The sequence below is a fragment of the Anomaloglossus baeobatrachus genome, unplaced genomic scaffold (assembly GCF_048569485.1).
Source record: "Anomaloglossus baeobatrachus isolate aAnoBae1 unplaced genomic scaffold, aAnoBae1.hap1 Scaffold_4300, whole genome shotgun sequence".
Lineage (NCBI taxonomy): Eukaryota > Metazoa > Chordata > Amphibia > Anura > Aromobatidae > Anomaloglossus > Anomaloglossus baeobatrachus.
The window spans coordinates 1-16174 of record NW_027443637.1 but is presented as its reverse complement, the minus strand read 5'-3'; the positions used below and the strand labels follow the sequence as shown (position 1 = coordinate 16174).

At 46.2% G+C, this 16174-nt stretch overlaps 10 non-coding genes across 10 annotated transcripts; all 10 read left to right on the top strand.

Annotated features, from left to right (window-relative positions):
- Positions 1-1010: 1010 nt before the first annotated feature.
- LOC142279349 (U2 spliceosomal RNA) lies at positions 1011-1201 on the top strand. The gene has a single exon (XR_012741993.1). It is a non-coding gene; the product is annotated as a U2 spliceosomal RNA (small nuclear RNA).
- Positions 1202-2589: 1388 nt separating this feature from the next.
- Positions 2590-2780, top strand: LOC142279348 (U2 spliceosomal RNA). Its single transcript, XR_012741992.1, has one exon. It is a non-coding gene; the product is annotated as a U2 spliceosomal RNA (small nuclear RNA).
- Positions 2781-4167: 1387 nt separating this feature from the next.
- On the top strand, positions 4168-4359 carry LOC142279368 (U2 spliceosomal RNA). Its single transcript, XR_012742010.1, has one exon. It is a non-coding gene; the product is annotated as a U2 spliceosomal RNA (small nuclear RNA).
- A 1387-nt stretch (positions 4360-5746) lies between these two features.
- Positions 5747-5937, top strand: LOC142279347 (U2 spliceosomal RNA). Its single transcript, XR_012741991.1, has one exon. It is a non-coding gene; the product is annotated as a U2 spliceosomal RNA (small nuclear RNA).
- Positions 5938-7324: 1387 nt separating this feature from the next.
- On the top strand, positions 7325-7515 carry LOC142279346 (U2 spliceosomal RNA). The gene has a single exon (XR_012741990.1). It is a non-coding gene; the product is annotated as a U2 spliceosomal RNA (small nuclear RNA).
- Positions 7516-8902: 1387 nt separating this feature from the next.
- On the top strand, positions 8903-9093 carry LOC142279371 (U2 spliceosomal RNA). The gene has a single exon (XR_012742013.1). It is a non-coding gene; the product is annotated as a U2 spliceosomal RNA (small nuclear RNA).
- Positions 9094-10480: 1387 nt separating this feature from the next.
- On the top strand, positions 10481-10671 carry LOC142279370 (U2 spliceosomal RNA). Its single transcript, XR_012742012.1, has one exon. It is a non-coding gene; the product is annotated as a U2 spliceosomal RNA (small nuclear RNA).
- A 1387-nt stretch (positions 10672-12058) lies between these two features.
- Positions 12059-12249, top strand: LOC142279369 (U2 spliceosomal RNA). Its single transcript, XR_012742011.1, has one exon. It is a non-coding gene; the product is annotated as a U2 spliceosomal RNA (small nuclear RNA).
- A 1387-nt stretch (positions 12250-13636) lies between these two features.
- Positions 13637-13827, top strand: LOC142279357 (U2 spliceosomal RNA). Its single transcript, XR_012742000.1, has one exon. It is a non-coding gene; the product is annotated as a U2 spliceosomal RNA (small nuclear RNA).
- A 1388-nt stretch (positions 13828-15215) lies between these two features.
- LOC142279345 (U2 spliceosomal RNA) lies at positions 15216-15406 on the top strand. The gene has a single exon (XR_012741989.1). It is a non-coding gene; the product is annotated as a U2 spliceosomal RNA (small nuclear RNA).
- Positions 15407-16174: the final 768 nt, after the last annotated feature.

Genomic DNA, 16174 nt, shown 5'->3' with positions numbered 1-16174 from the left:
GTTACCTGTTTATTCCTATCATGCATTGGTTTTTGGGGTTTTCTTTGAGTAATGATGATCTCTTTAGTAGTCTGTTGGCGCCCTCTCCTGGAGGAATAGTTTGCTTGCTCTTGGACATTCTAAAAGAGAGGTCATGATAGACATTGAGCTTCTGAGCTCAATTGGGGACAGTCATGGGTGATGAATGTTTGCAACCTACTGCGAAGCCTCATACCGCAATATAAGGAACGTCAAATACTAAGAAAGGGCGGCCTATGAAAGAATTACTACTTTCAATAAGTACACTTAAACGGCTAATTGGGAATAGAAAAACTGTAAAAAGCCCTCTGAGAAAGCCCCCCTCTAACCTTTGATAGTAAGCTTTTCTGTAGTCTGCCTGTTGATGTATTTTCCGTTTGAACTGTGCACAACATGAAGAGACGGAACACTGGCGGCTTGTCACAATGCCCCCCGATGACATCACAATAGCGCTGCTGCCTAGAAAACAAGCTGCGCAGAAGAAGTTGTTCTTTGGGTGGGAGGGTGGGCTAGTGGAAGGAGGGGGCAATCTCTTTTTTTCCCGGGTGGTAGGGGGATGACAGGAGAAGGGAAGCGGGTGGTGAGAAAGGTACAGAGGGCAGGGTTTGGGGGCTGGGAAGGAAAGGGAAAAGATTAGGGTTTGGGGATGATGAAAGGGCTTTCTACGGGTAAGGATGGCAAAGGGTGGCAGTGACGGAAAGTCAGGCAACCTGTCCTGTCCGTCTTTTTGTATCGTGAATTGGAAAGACTGCAAGGGGGAGGGGAGTTGCTTGCGCCCTAAAGGAGGAGTTATTCAGATTCATTGCAGTGGGCGGCGGCTGCAAAACGCACCATTCTTCTTGTTTTGGCTCTGCAAAGCAGCCTTTTCAAGGGTTGGCTTGGGTGACAAAATGTCTTGTGTAGGCGTGGGTTTGTCTCCCTCTCGCTCTCTCTCCCTAAGATGTGTCCGGCATAGGCCAGGGTGCCACTCGAGGCCCAAACCAATTCTGGTTATCGCTTCTCGGCCTTTTGGCTAAGATCAAGTGTAGTATCTGTTCTTATCAGTTTAATATCTGATACGTCCCCTATCTGGGGACCATATATTAAATGGATTTTTAGAACAGGGAGATGGAAAAAGAGCTTGCTCTGTCCACTCCACGCATTGACCTGGTATTGCAGTACCTCCAGGAACGGTGCACCCCTTCTTAACCCAGTTTCCAAAAGCAGAACTCAATTCACCTGATTCATATTAGCCCGATTTAATGAATTGGAAGAAAGCATACGTCTTCATATGCACCTCAATTTGGCCCATTCACTTTTCACACTTCCTCCTTTTGTTTTTTATCTTTCACACTTTTGACTTTCTTTATTCATCCAAATAGCAAACTCATCACCACTCAACCTGACCAACTCGGCTATGTCCCCGTGCTGCAGTTCTCTGTCTTATCTAGATCATTTGCAATTGAATGGAATAGATCCCTTTTGGACAAAGTGGATTCACCTGCTGCTGCAGTGACCACAGGTGTGATAACATCTAGAATTGGCATCTGGTGCGATCTCTCCGCTTCCACTCCAAAGAAAGTTACCTGTTTATTCCTATCATGCATTGGTTTTTGGGGTTTTCTTTGAGTAATGATGATCTCTTTAGTAGTCTGTTGGCGCCCTCTCCTGGAGGAATAGTTTGCTTGCTCTTGGACATTCTAAAAGAGAGGTCATGATAGACATTGAGCTTCTGAGCTCAATTGGGGACAGTCATGGGTGATGAATGTTTGCAACCTACTGCGAAGCCTCATACCGCAATATAAGGAACGTCAAATACTAAGAAAGGGCGGCCTATGAAAGAATTACTACTTTCAATAAGTACACTTAAACGGCTAATTGGGAATAGAAAAACTGTAAAAAGCCCTCTGAGAAAGCCCCCCTCTAACCTTTGATAGTAAGCTTTTCTGTAGTCTGCCTGTTGATGTATTTTCCGTTTGAACTGTGCACAACATGAAGAGACGGAACACTGGCGGCTTGTCACAATGCCCCCCGATGACATCACAATAGCGCTGCTGCCTAGAAAACAAGCTGCGCAGAAGAAGTTGTTCTTTGGGTGGGAGGGTGGGCTAGTGGAAGGAGGGGGCAATCTCTTTTTTTCCCGGGTGGTAGGGGGATGACAGGAGAAGGGAAGCGGGTGGTGAGAAAGGTACAGAGGGCAGGGTTTGGGGGCTGGGAAGGAAAGGGAAAAGATTAGGGTTTGGGGATGATGAAAGGGCTTTCTACGGGTAAGGATGGCAAAGGGTGGCAGTGACGGAAAGTCAGGCAACCTGTCCTGTCCGTCTTTTTGTATCGTGAATTGGAAAGACTGCAAGGGGGAGAGGGAGTTGCTTGCGCCCTAAAGGAGGAGTTATTCAGATTCATTGCAGTGGGCGGCGGCTGCAAAACGCACCATTCTTCTTGTTTTGGCTCTGCAAAGCAGCCTTTTCAAGGGTTGGCTTGGGTGACAAAATGTCTTGTGTAGGCGTGGGTTTGTCTCCCTCTCGCTCTCTCTCCCTAAGATGTGTCCGGCATAGGCCAGGGTGCCACTCGAGGCCCAAACCAATTCTGGTTATCGCTTCTCGGCCTTTTGGCTAAGATCAAGTGTAGTATCTGTTCTTATCAGTTTAATATCTGATACGTCCCCTATCTGGGGACCATATATTAAATGGATTTTTAGAACAGGGAGATGGAAAAAGAGCTTGCTCTGTCCACTCCACGCATTGACCTGGTATTGCAGTACCTCCAGGAACGGTGCACCCCTTCTTAACCCAGTTTCCAAAAGCAGAACTCAATTCACCTGATTCATATTAGCCCGATTTAATGAATTGGAAGAAAGCATACGTCTTCATATGCACCTCAATTTGGCCCATTCACTTTTCACACTTCCTCCTTTTGTTTTTTATCTTTCACACTTTTGACTTTCTTTATTCATCCAAATAGCAAACTCATCACCACTCAACCTGACCAACTCGGCTATGTCCCCGTGCTGCAGTTCTCTGTCTTATCTTGATCATTTGCAATTGAATGGAATAGATCCCTTTTGGACAAAGTGGATTCACCTGCTGCTGCAGTGACCACAGGTGTGATAACATCTAGAATTGGCATCTGGTGCGATCTCTCCGCTTCCACTCCAAAGAAAGTTACCTGTTTATTCCTATCATGCATTGGTTTTTGGGGTTTTCTTTGAGTAATGATGATCTCTTTAGTAGTCTGTTGGCGCCCTCTCCTGGAGGAATAGTTTGCTTGCTCTTGGACATTCTAAAAGAGAGGTCATGATAGACATTGAGCTTCTGAGCTCAATTGGGGACAGTCATGGGTGATGAATGTTTGCAACCTACTGCGAAGCCTCATACCGCAATATAAGGAACGTCAAATACTAAGAAAGGGCGGCCTATGAAAGAATTACTACTTTCAATAAGTACACTTAAACGGCTAATTGGGAATAGAAAAACTGTAAAAAGCCCTCTGAGAAAGCCCCCCTCTAACCTTTGATAGTAAGCTTTTCTGTAGTCTGCCTGTTGATGTATTTTCCGTTTGAACTGTGCACAACATGAAGAGACGGAACACTGGCGGCTTGTCACAATGCCCCCCGATGACATCACAATAGCGCTGCTGCCTAGAAAACAAGCTGCGCAGAAGAAGTTGTTCTTTGGGTGGGAGGGTGGGCTAGTGGAAGGAGGGGGCAATCTCTTTTTTTCCCGGGTGGTAGGGGGATGACAGGAGAAGGGAAGCGGGTGGTGAGAAAGGTACAGAGGGCAGGGTTTGGGGGCTGGGAAGGAAAGGGAAAAGATTAGGGTTTGGGGATGATGAAAGGGCTTTCTACGGGTAAGGATGGCAAAGGGTGGCAGTGACGGAAAGTCAGGCAACCTGTCCTGTCCGTCTTTTTGTATCGTGAATTGGAAAGACTGCAAGGGGGAGGGGAGTTGCTTGCGCCCTAAAGGAGGAGTTATTCAGATTCATTGCAGTGGGCGGCGGCTGCAAAACGCACCATTCTTCTTGTTTTGGCTCTGCAAAGCAGCCTTTTCAAGGGTTGGCTTGGGTGACAAAATGTCTTGTGTAGGCGTGGGTTTGTCTCCCTCTCGCTCTCTCTCCCTAAGATGTGTCCGGCATAGGCCAGGGTGCCACTCGAGGCCCAAACCAATTCTGGTTATCGCTTCTCGGCCTTTTGGCTAAGATCAAGTGTAGTATCTGTTCTTATCAGTTTAATATCTGATACGTCCCCTATCTGGGGGACCATATATTAAATGGATTTTTAGAACAGGGAGATGGAAAAAGAGCTTGCTCTGTCCACTCCACGCATTGACCTGGTATTGCAGTACCTCCAGGAACGGTGCACCCCTTCTTAACCCAGTTTCCAAAAGCAGAACTCAATTCACCTGATTCATATTAGCCCGATTTAATGAATTGGAAGAAAGCATACGTCTTCATATGCACCTCAATTTGGCCCATTCACTTTTCACACTTCCTCCTTTTGTTTTTTATCTTTCACACTTTTGACTTTCTTTATTCATCCAAATAGCAAACTCATCACCACTCAACCTGACCAACTCGGCTATGTCCCCGTGCTGCAGTTCTCTGTCTTATCTAGATCATTTGCAATTGAATGGAATAGATCCCTTTTGGACAAAGTGGATTCACCTGCTGCTGCAGTGACCACAGGTGTGATAACATCTAGAATTGGCATCTGGTGCGATCTCTCCGCTTCCACTCCAAAGAAAGTTACCTGTTTATTCCTATCATGCATTGGTTTTTGGGGTTTTCTTTGAGTAATGATGATCTCTTTAGTAGTCTGTTGGCGCCCTCTCCTGGAGGAATAGTTTGCTTGCTCTTGGACATTCTAAAAGAGAGGTCATGATAGACATTGAGCTTCTGAGCTCAATTGGGGACAGTCATGGGTGATGAATGTTTGCAACCTACTGCGAAGCCTCATACCGCAATATAAGGAACGTCAAATACTAAGAAAGGGCGGCCTATGAAAGAATTACTACTTTCAATAAGTACACTTAAACGGCTAATTGGGAATAGAAAAACTGTAAAAAGCCCTCTGAGAAAGCCCCCCTCTAACCTTTGATAGTAAGCTTTTCTGTAGTCTGCCTGTTGATGTATTTTCCGTTTGAACTGTGCACAACATGAAGAGACGGAACACTGGCGGCTTGTCACAATGCCCCCCGATGACATCACAATAGCGCTGCTGCCTAGAAAACAAGCTGCGCAGAAGAAGTTGTTCTTTGGGTGGGAGGGTGGGCTAGTGGAAGGAGGGGGCAATCTCTTTTTTTCCCGGGTGGTAGGGGGATGACAGGAGAAGGGAAGCGGGTGGTGAGAAAGGTACAGAGGGCAGGGTTTGGGGGCTGGGAAGGAAAGGGAAAAGATTAGGGTTTGGGGATGATGAAAGGGCTTTCTACGGGTAAGGATGGCAAAGGGTGGCAGTGACGGAAAGTCAGGCAACCTGTCCTGTCCGTCTTTTTGTATCGTGAATTGGAAAGACTGCAAGGGGGAGGGGAGTTGCTTGCGCCCTAAAGGAGGAGTTATTCAGATTCATTGCAGTGGGCGGCGGCTGCAAAACGCACCATTCTTCTTGTTTTGGCTCTGCAAAGCAGCCTTTTCAAGGGTTGGCTTGGGTGACAAAATGTCTTGTGTAGGCGTGGGTTTGTCTCCCTCTCGCTCTCTCTCCCTAAGATGTGTCCGGCATAGGCCAGGGTGCCACTCGAGGCCCAAACCAATTCTGGTTATCGCTTCTCGGCCTTTTGGCTAAGATCAAGTGTAGTATCTGTTCTTATCAGTTTAATATCTGATACGTCCCCTATCTGGGGACCATATATTAAATGGATTTTTAGAACAGGGAGATGGAAAAAGAGCTTGCTCTGTCCACTCCACGCATTGACCTGGTATTGCAGTACCTCCAGGAACGGTGCACCCCTTCTTAACCCAGTTTCCAAAAGCAGAACTCAATTCACCTGATTCATATTAGCCCGATTTAATGAATTGGAAGAAAGCATACGTCTTCATATGCACCTCAATTTGGCCCATTCACTTTTCACACTTCCTCCTTTTGTTTTTTATCTTTCACACTTTTGACTTTCTTTATTCATCCAAATAGCAAACTCATCACCACTCAACCTGACCAACTCGGCTATGTCCCCGTGCTGCAGTTCTCTGTCTTATCTAGATCATTTGCAATTGAATGGAATAGATCCCTTTTGGACAAAGTGGATTCACCTGCTGCTGCAGTGACCACAGGTGTGATAACATCTAGAATTGGCATCTGGTGCGATCTCTCCGCTTCCACTCCAAAGAAAGTTACCTGTTTATTCCTATCATGCATTGGTTTTTGGGGTTTTCTTTGAGTAATGATGATCTCTTTAGTAGTCTGTTGGCGCCCTCTCCTGGAGGAATAGTTTGCTTGCTCTTGGACATTCTAAAAGAGAGGTCATGATAGACATTGAGCTTCTGAGCTCAATTGGGGACAGTCATGGGTGATGAATGTTTGCAACCTACTGCGAAGCCTCATACCGCAATATAAGGAACGTCAAATACTAAGAAAGGGCGGCCTATGAAAGAATTACTACTTTCAATAAGTACACTTAAACGGCTAATTGGGAATAGAAAAACTGTAAAAAGCCCTCTGAGAAAGCCCCCCTCTAACCTTTGATAGTAAGCTTTTCTGTAGTCTGCCTGTTGATGTATTTTCCGTTTGAACTGTGCACAACATGAAGAGACGGAACACTGGCGGCTTGTCACAATGCCCCCCGATGACATCACAATAGCGCTGCTGCCTAGAAAACAAGCTGCGCAGAAGAAGTTGTTCTTTGGGTGGGAGGGTGGGCTAGTGGAAGGAGGGGGCAATCTCTTTTTTTCCCGGGTGGTAGGGGGATGACAGGAGAAGGGAAGCGGGTGGTGAGAAAGGTACAGAGGGCAGGGTTTGGGGGCTGGGAAGGAAAGGGAAAAGATTAGGGTTTGGGGATGATGAAAGGGCTTTCTACGGGTAAGGATGGCAAAGGGTGGCAGTGACGGAAAGTCAGGCAACCTGTCCTGTCCGTCTTTTTGTATCGTGAATTGGAAAGACTGCAAGGGGGAGGGGAGTTGCTTGCGCCCTAAAGGAGGAGTTATTCAGATTCATTGCAGTGGGCGGCGGCTGCAAAACGCACCATTCTTCTTGTTTTGGCTCTGCAAAGCAGCCTTTTCAAGGGTTGGCTTGGGTGACAAAATGTCTTGTGTAGGCGTGGGTTTGTCTCCCTCTCGCTCTCTCTCCCTAAGATGTGTCCGGCATAGGCCAGGGTGCCACTCGAGGCCCAAACCAATTCTGGTTATCGCTTCTCGGCCTTTTGGCTAAGATCAAGTGTAGTATCTGTTCTTATCAGTTTAATATCTGATACGTCCCCTATCTGGGGACCATATATTAAATGGATTTTTAGAACAGGGAGATGGAAAAAGAGCTTGCTCTGTCCACTCCACGCATTGACCTGGTATTGCAGTACCTCCAGGAACGGTGCACCCCTTCTTAACCCAGTTTCCAAAAGCAGAACTCAATTCACCTGATTCATATTAGCCCGATTTAATGAATTGGAAGAAAGCATACGTCTTCATATGCACCTCAATTTGGCCCATTCACTTTTCACACTTCCTCCTTTTGTTTTTTATCTTTCACACTTTTGACTTTCTTTATTCATCCAAATAGCAAACTCATCACCACTCAACCTGACCAACTCGGCTATGTCCCCGTGCTGCAGTTCTCTGTCTTATCTAGATCATTTGCAATTGAATGGAATAGATCCCTTTTGGACAAAGTGGATTCACCTGCTGCTGCAGTGACCACAGGTGTGATAACATCTAGAATTGGCATCTGGTGCGATCTCTCCGCTTCCACTCCAAAGAAAGTTACCTGTTTATTCCTATCATGCATTGGTTTTTGGGGTTTTCTTTGAGTAATGATGATCTCTTTAGTAGTCTGTTGGCGCCCTCTCCTGGAGGAATAGTTTGCTTGCTCTTGGACATTCTAAAAGAGAGGTCATGATAGACATTGAGCTTCTGAGCTCAATTGGGGACAGTCATGGGTGATGAATGTTTGCAACCTACTGCGAAGCCTCATACCGCAATATAAGGAACGTCAAATACTAAGAAAGGGCGGCCTATGAAAGAATTACTACTTTCAATAAGTACACTTAAACGGCTAATTGGGAATAGAAAAACTGTAAAAAGCCCTCTGAGAAAGCCCCCCTCTAACCTTTGATAGTAAGCTTTTCTGTAGTCTGCCTGTTGATGTATTTTCCGTTTGAACTGTGCACAACATGAAGAGACGGAACACTGGCGGCTTGTCACAATGCCCCCCGATGACATCACAATAGCGCTGCTGCCTAGAAAACAAGCTGCGCAGAAGAAGTTGTTCTTTGGGTGGGAGGGTGGGCTAGTGGAAGGAGGGGGCAATCTCTTTTTTTCCCGGGTGGTAGGGGGATGACAGGAGAAGGGAAGCGGGTGGTGAGAAAGGTACAGAGGGCAGGGTTTGGGGGCTGGGAAGGAAAGGGAAAAGATTAGGGTTTGGGGATGATGAAAGGGCTTTCTACGGGTAAGGATGGCAAAGGGTGGCAGTGACGGAAAGTCAGGCAACCTGTCCTGTCCGTCTTTTTGTATCGTGAATTGGAAAGACTGCAAGGGGGAGGGGAGTTGCTTGCGCCCTAAAGGAGGAGTTATTCAGATTCATTGCAGTGGGCGGCGGCTGCAAAACGCACCATTCTTCTTGTTTTGGCTCTGCAAAGCAGCCTTTTCAAGGGTTGGCTTGGGTGACAAAATGTCTTGTGTAGGCGTGGGTTTGTCTCCCTCTCGCTCTCTCTCCCTAAGATGTGTCCGGCATAGGCCAGGGTGCCACTCGAGGCCCAAACCAATTCTGGTTATCGCTTCTCGGCCTTTTGGCTAAGATCAAGTGTAGTATCTGTTCTTATCAGTTTAATATCTGATACGTCCCCTATCTGGGGACCATATATTAAATGGATTTTTAGAACAGGGAGATGGAAAAAGAGCTTGCTCTGTCCACTCCACGCATTGACCTGGTATTGCAGTACCTCCAGGAACGGTGCACCCCTTCTTAACCCAGTTTCCAAAAGCAGAACTCAATTCACCTGATTCATATTAGCCCGATTTAATGAATTGGAAGAAAGCATACGTCTTCATATGCACCTCAATTTGGCCCATTCACTTTTCACACTTCCTCCTTTTGTTTTTTATCTTTCACACTTTTGACTTTCTTTATTCATCCAAATAGCAAACTCATCACCACTCAACCTGACCAACTCGGCTATGTCCCCGTGCTGCAGTTCTCTGTCTTATCTAGATCATTTGCAATTGAATGGAATAGATCCCTTTTGGACAAAGTGGATTCACCTGCTGCTGCAGTGACCACAGGTGTGATAACATCTAGAATTGGCATCTGGTGCGATCTCTCCGCTTCCACTCCAAAGAAAGTTACCTGTTTATTCCTATCATGCATTGGTTTTTGGGGTTTTCTTTGAGTAATGATGATCTCTTTAGTAGTCTGTTGGCGCCCTCTCCTGGAGGAATAGTTTGCTTGCTCTTGGACATTCTAAAAGAGAGGTCATGATAGACATTGAGCTTCTGAGCTCAATTGGGGACAGTCATGGGTGATGAATGTTTGCAACCTACTGCGAAGCCTCATACCGCAATATAAGGAACGTCAAATACTAAGAAAGGGCGGCCTATGAAAGAATTACTACTTTCAATAAGTACACTTAAACGGCTAATTGGGAATAGAAAAACTGTAAAAAGCCCTCTGAGAAAGCCCCCCTCTAACCTTTGATAGTAAGCTTTTCTGTAGTCTGCCTGTTGATGTATTTTCCGTTTGAACTGTGCACAACATGAAGAGACGGAACACTGGCGGCTTGTCACAATGCCCCCCGATGACATCACAATAGCGCTGCTGCCTAGAAAACAAGCTGCGCAGAAGAAGTTGTTCTTTGGGTGGGAGGGTGGGCTAGTGGAAGGAGGGGGCAATCTCTTTTTTTCCCGGGTGGTAGGGGGATGACAGGAGAAGGGAAGCGGGTGGTGAGAAAGGTACAGAGGGCAGGGTTTGGGGGCTGGGAAGGAAAGGGAAAAGATTAGGGTTTGGGGATGATGAAAGGGCTTTCTACGGGTAAGGATGGCAAAGGGTGGCAGTGACGGAAAGTCAGGCAACCTGTCCTGTCCGTCTTTTTGTATCGTGAATTGGAAAGACTGCAAGGGGGAGGGGAGTTGCTTGCGCCCTAAAGGAGGAGTTATTCAGATTCATTGCAGTGGGCGGCGGCTGCAAAACGCACCATTCTTCTTGTTTTGGCTCTGCAAAGCAGCCTTTTCAAGGGTTGGCTTGGGTGACAAAATGTCTTGTGTAGGCGTGGGTTTGTCTCCCTCTCGCTCTCTCTCCCTAAGATGTGTCCGGCATAGGCCAGGGTGCCACTCGAGGCCCAAACCAATTCTGGTTATCGCTTCTCGGCCTTTTGGCTAAGATCAAGTGTAGTATCTGTTCTTATCAGTTTAATATCTGATACGTCCCCTATCTGGGGACCATATATTAAATGGATTTTTAGAACAGGGAGATGGAAAAAGAGCTTGCTCTGTCCACTCCACGCATTGACCTGGTATTGCAGTACCTCCAGGAACGGTGCACCCCTTCTTAACCCAGTTTCCAAAAGCAGAACTCAATTCACCTGATTCATATTAGCCCGATTTAATGAATTGGAAGAAAGCATACGTCTTCATATGCACCTCAATTTGGCCCATTCACTTTTCACACTTCCTCCTTTTGTTTTTTATCTTTCACACTTTTGACTTTCTTTATTCATCCAAATAGCAAACTCATCACCACTCAACCTGACCAACTCGGCTATGTCCCCGTGCTGCAGTTCTCTGTCTTATCTAGATCATTTGCAATTGAATGGAATAGATCCCTTTTGGACAAAGTGGATTCACCTGCTGCTGCAGTGACCACAGGTGTGATAACATCTAGAATTGGCATCTGGTGCGATCTCTCCGCTTCCACTCCAAAGAAAGTTACCTGTTTATTCCTATCATGCATTGGTTTTTGGGGTTTTCTTTGAGTAATGATGATCTCTTTAGTAGTCTGTTGGCGCCCTCTCCTGGAGGAATAGTTTGCTTGCTCTTGGACATTCTAAAAGAGAGGTCATGATAGACATTGAGCTTCTGAGCTCAATTGGGGACAGTCATGGGTGATGAATGTTTGCAACCTACTGCGAAGCCTCATACCGCAATATAAGGAACGTCAAATACTAAGAAAGGGCGGCCTATGAAAGAATTACTACTTTCAATAAGTACACTTAAACGGCTAATTGGGAATAGAAAAACTGTAAAAAGCCCTCTGAGAAAGCCCCCCTCTAACCTTTGATAGTAAGCTTTTCTGTAGTCTGCCTGTTGATGTATTTTCCGTTTGAACTGTGCACAACATGAAGAGACGGAACACTGGCGGCTTGTCACAATGCCCCCCGATGACATCACAATAGCGCTGCTGCCTAGAAAACAAGCTGCGCAGAAGAAGTTGTTCTTTGGGTGGGAGGGTGGGCTAGTGGAAGGAGGGGGCAATCTCTTTTTTTCCCGGGTGGTAGGGGGATGACAGGAGAAGGGAAGCGGGTGGTGAGAAAGGTACAGAGGGCAGGGTTTGGGGGCTGGGAAGGAAAGGGAAAAGATTAGGGTTTGGGGATGATGAAAGGGCTTTCTACGGGTAAGGATGGCAAAGGGTGGCAGTGACGGAAAGTCAGGCAACCTGTCCTGTCCGTCTTTTTGTATCGTGAATTGGAAAGACTGCAAGGGGGAGGGGAGTTGCTTGCGCCCTAAAGGAGGAGTTATTCAGATTCATTGCAGTGGGCGGCGGCTGCAAAACGCACCATTCTTCTTGTTTTGGCTCTGCAAAGCAGCCTTTTCAAGGGTTGGCTTGGGTGACAAAATGTCTTGTGTAGGCGTGGGTTTGTCTCCCTCTCGCTCTCTCTCCCTAAGATGTGTCCGGCATAGGCCAGGGTGCCACTCGAGGCCCAAACCAATTCTGGTTATCGCTTCTCGGCCTTTTGGCTAAGATCAAGTGTAGTATCTGTTCTTATCAGTTTAATATCTGATACGTCCCCTATCTGGGGACCATATATTAAATGGATTTTTAGAACAGGGAGATGGAAAAAGAGCTTGCTCTGTCCACTCCACGCATTGACCTGGTATTGCAGTACCTCCAGGAACGGTGCACCCCTTCTTAACCCAGTTTCCAAAAGCAGAACTCAATTCACCTGATTCATATTAGCCCGATTTAATGAATTGGAAGAAAGCATACGTCTTCATATGCACCTCAATTTGGCCCATTCACTTTTCACACTTCCTCCTTTTGTTTTTTATCTTTCACACTTTTGACTTTCTTTATTCATCCAAATAGCAAACTCATCACCACTCAACCTGACCAACTCGGCTATGTCCCCGTGCTGCAGTTCTCTGTCTTATCTAGATCATTTGCAATTGAATGGAATAGATCCCTTTTGGACAAAGTGGATTCACCTGCTGCTGCAGTGACCACAGGTGTGATAACATCTAGAATTGGCATCTGGTGCGATCTCTCCGCTTCCACTCCAAAGAAAGTTACCTGTTTATTCCTATCATGCATTGGTTTTTGGGGTTTTCTTTGAGTAATGATGATCTCTTTAGTAGTCTGTTGGCGCCCTCTCCTGGAGGAATAGTTTGCTTGCTCTTGGACATTCTAAAAGAGAGGTCATGATAGACATTGAGCTTCTGAGCTCAATTGGGGACAGTCATGGGTGATGAATGTTTGCAACCTACTGCGAAGCCTCATACCGCAATATAAGGAACGTCAAATACTAAGAAAGGGCGGCCTATGAAAGAATTACTACTTTCAATAAGTACACTTAAACGGCTAATTGGGAATAGAAAAACTGTAAAAAGCCCTCTGAGAAAGCCCCCCTCTAACCTTTGATAGTAAGCTTTTCTGTAGTCTGCCTGTTGATGTATTTTCCGTTTGAACTGTGCACAACATGAAGAGACGGAACACTGGCGGCTTGTCACAATGCCCCCCGATGACATCACAATAGCGCTGCTGCCTAGAAAACAAGCTGCGCAGAAGAAGTTGTTCTTTGGGTGGGAGGGTGGGCTAGTGGAAGGAGGGGGCAATCTCTTTTTTTCCCGGGTGGTAGGGGGATGACAGGAGAAGGGAAGCGGGTGGTGAGAAAGGTACAGAGGGCAGGGTTTGGGGGCTGGGAAGGAAAGGGAAAAGATTAGGGTTTGGGGATGATGAAAGGGCTTTCTACGGGTAAGGATGGCAAAGGGTGGCAGTGACGGAAAGTCAGGCAACCTGTCCTGTCCGTCTTTTTGTATCGTGAATTGGAAAGACTGCAAGGGGGAGGGGAGTTGCTTGCGCCCTAAAGGAGGAGTTATTCAGATTCATTGCAGTGGGCGGCGGCTGCAAAACGCACCATTCTTCTTGTTTTGGCTCTGCAAAGCAGCCTTTTCAAGGGTTGGCTTGGGTGACAAAATGTCTTGTGTAGGCGTGGGTTTGTCTCCCTCTCGCTCTCTCTCCCTAAGATGTGTCCGGCATAGGCCAGGGTGCCACTCGAGGCCCAAACCAATTCTGGTTATCGCTTCTCGGCCTTTTGGCTAAGATCAAGTGTAGTATCTGTTCTTATCAGTTTAATATCTGATACGTCCCCTATCTGGGGACCATATATTAAATGGATTTTTAGAACAGGGAGATGGAAAAAGAGCTTGCTCTGTCCACTCCACGCATTGACCTGGTATTGCAGTACCTCCAGGAACGGTGCACCCCTTCTTAACCCAGTTTCCAAAAGCAGAACTCAATTCACCTGATTCATATTAGCCCGATTTAATGAATTGGAAGAAAGCATACGTCTTCATATGCACCTCAATTTGGCCCATTCACTTTTCACACTTCCTCCTTTTGTTTTTTATCTCTTCACACTTTTGACTTTCTTTATTCATCCAAATAGCAAACTCATCACCACTCAACCTGACCAACTCGGCTATGTCCCCGTGCTGCAGTTCTCTGTCTTATCTAGATCATTTGCAATTGAATGGAATAGATCCCTTTTGGACAAAGTGGATTCACCTGCTGCTGCAGTGACCACAGGTGTGATAACATCTAGAATTGGCATCTGGTGCGATCTCTCCGCTTCCACTCCAAAGAAAGTTACCTGTTTATTCCTATCATGCATTGGTTTTTGGGGTTTTCTTTGAGTAATGATGATCTCTTTAGTAGTCTGTTGGCGCCCTCTCCTGGAGGAATAGTTTGCTTGCTCTTGGACATTCTAAAAGAGAGGTCATGATAGACATTGAGCTTCTGAGCTCAATTGGGGACAGTCATGGGTGATGAATGTTTGCAACCTACTGCGAAGCCTCATACCGCAATATAAGGAACGTCAAATACTAAGAAAGGGCGGCCTATGAAAGAATTACTACTTTCAATAAGTACACTTAAACGGCTAATTGGGAATAGAAAAACTGTAAAAAGCCCTCTGAGAAAGCCCCCCTCTAACCTTTGATAGTAAGCTTTTCTGTAGTCTGCCTGTTGATGTATTTTCCGTTTGAACTGTGCACAACATGAAGAGACGGAACACTGGCGGCTTGTCACAATGCCCCCCGATGACATCACAATAGCGCTGCTGCCTAGAAAACAAGCTGCGCAGAAGAAGTTGTTCTTTGGGTGGGAGGGTGGGCTAGTGGAAGGAGGGGGCAATCTCTTTTTTTCCCGGGTGGTAGGGGGATGACAGGAGAAGGGAAGCGGGTGGTGAGAAAGGTACAGAGGGCAGGGTTTGGGGGCTGGGAAGGAAAGGGAAAAGATTAGGGTTTGGGGATGATGAAAGGGCTTTCTACGGGTAAGGATGGCAAAGGGTGGCAGTGACGGAAAGTCAGGCAACCTGTCCTGTCCGTCTTTTTGTATCGTGAATTGGAAAGACTGCAAGGGGGAGGGGAGTTGCTTGCGCCCTAAAGGAGGAGTTATTCAGATTCATTGCAGTGGGCGGCGGCTGCAAAACGCACCATTCTTCTTGTTTTGGCTCTGCAAAGCAGCCTTTTCAAGGGTTGGCTTGGGTGACAAAATGTCTTGTGTAGGCGTGGGTTTGTCTCCCTCTCGCTCTCTCTCCCTAAGATGTGTCCGGCATAGGCCAGGGTGCCACTCGAGGCCCAAACCAATTCTGGTTATCGCTTCTCGGCCTTTTGGCTAAGATCAAGTGTAGTATCTGTTCTTATCAGTTTAATATCTGATACGTCCCCTATCTGGGGACCATATATTAAATGGATTTTTAGAACAGGGAGATGGAAAAAGAGCTTGCTCTGTCCACTCCACGCATTGACCTGGTATTGCAGTACCTCCAGGAACGGTGCACCCCTTCTTAACCCAGTTTCCAAAAGCAGAACTCAATTCACCTGATTCATATTAGCCCGATTTAATGAATTGGAAGAAAGCATACGTCTTCATATGCACCTCAATTTGGCCCATTCACTTTTCACACTTCCTCCTTTTGTTTTTTATCTTTCACACTTTTGACTTTCTTTATTCATCCAAATAGCAAACTCATCACCACTCAACCTGACCAACTCGGCTATGTCCCCGTGCTGCAGTTCTCTGTCTTATCTAGATCATTTGCAATTGAATGGAATAGATCCCTTTTGGACAAAGTGGATTCACCTGCTGCTGCAGTGACCACAGGTGTGATAACATCTAGAATTGGCATCTGGTGCGATCTCTCCGCTTCCACTCCAAAGAAAGTTACCTGTTTATTCCTATCATGCATTGGTTTTTGGGGTTTTCTTTGAGTAATGATGATCTCTTTAGTAGTCTGTTGGCGCCCTCTCCTGGAGGAATAGTTTGCTTGCTCTTGGACATTCTAAAAGAGAGGTCATGATAGACATTGAGCTTCTGAGCTCAATTGGGGACAGTCATGGGTGATGAATGTTTGCAACCTACTGCGAAGCCTCATACCGCAATATAAGGAACGTCAAATACTAAGAAAGGGCGGCCTATGAAAGAATTACTACTTTCAATAAGTACACTTAAACGGCTAATTGGGAATAGAAAAACTGTAAAAAGCCCTCTGAGAAAGCCCCCCTCTAACCTTTGATAGTAAGCTTTTCTGTAGTCTGCCTGTTGATGTATTTT